Below are 1168 nucleotides of genomic sequence, written 5' to 3' on the forward strand. Positions count from 1 at the left end.
GTAATAATGGTAATTAACAAACAGCACTGTGGCACCCAACTCTACAGAATTATGAAAGTGGGAAAGCAAATGGAGATAACTGTCTTGAGGGACTAGGAAAGCAAGCTGAGACCTGTAGGAGTGAGAGACAAAGAGCATAATTGGTGCTGGGGAGAGGGCGGAGTTTCTGGATGAGGCAGAAAGGCTCTGAAAGGAAGGTGGGAGGTCTGCCAAGATCAGGGTGAGAACTGGACCTGAACCGTGTTCAGCTGGCCCTTCCTTGCGCCAGTCTCTTGCAGGAGTGGGATGATTGGCAGGTGGAACATGAACGTAGACGTTCTGCAGATGTTCCTTTACTCAGACTCACTGTATTTCCCTCAATTTTTCTTTGTCACCCAAGTCTCGATCCATATAAATTTACTGTGTTAATAAACTCTTTTTAAATTTCAAATACTCTTGGGGGAACTGTCAGTCATTCATAATTTAGTAAGCTTTATATTCAGAGTGCCTCCCTCCAAGCACTTACAATGAAATCAGCCACAGTTCAGAGGTATAATTTTAACGAGTGGAGGCAAACAAGGGTAATGCTGACAATCTAAGGAAGAAGGAATAGAAAATGTGTGTGTGTGTGTGTGTGTGTGTGTGTGTGTGTGTGTGTGTGTGTGTGTGTGGTGGCTGGAGAGATAGCTCAGCATTAAGTTAAGAGCATTATATTAGTTACTTTTCTGTTACTGTGATAAAACACAGTGACTAAGGGAAATTATAGAGGGAAGAGCTTATTTAGCTTACAGTTCCAGAGGGATCAGAGTCCATCATGGTGGGGAGGTATGGCAGCAGAGGTAGACTGAGCAGAATCTTCAAGAAGGTACAGGAAGCAGAGGGAACTGGAAATCCGGCAAGGCTTATGAACTCTCTAAGCCAGCTTCCAGGGACGTGCTTTCTCCAGCATGGTCACACCTTCTAAGACCTCCCAAAACAGCACCACCAACTGGGGACAAAATGTCCAAATACTTGGAGCCTATGGGGGACATGCTCATAAAACCACCAAGAGAACTGAACCCTCTTGCAGAGGACCCAGGTTCAATTCCCAGCACCCACACAGTGGCTAACAACTATCTGTAACTCTAGTTCCAGGGGATCTGATCCCTCTTCTGATCTCTACAGGCATTGAGTAACATGGGCCCACTTA

At 45.3% G+C, this 1168-nt stretch overlaps 1 protein-coding gene across 1 annotated transcript in view; it reads right to left on the reverse strand.

The window, feature by feature from the left end:
* Npl (N-acetylneuraminate pyruvate lyase) overlaps nt 1-1168 on the reverse strand; it is a gene marked incomplete at its 5' end in the record, with an annotated part of 13553 nt that overhangs the window by 5475 nt on the left and 6910 nt on the right.

Source organism: Nannospalax galili, unplaced genomic scaffold, assembly GCF_000622305.1.
Source record: "Nannospalax galili isolate Female #2095 unplaced genomic scaffold, S.galili_v1.0 scaffold15543, whole genome shotgun sequence".
Classification (NCBI taxonomy): domain Eukaryota; kingdom Metazoa; phylum Chordata; class Mammalia; order Rodentia; family Spalacidae; genus Nannospalax; species Nannospalax galili.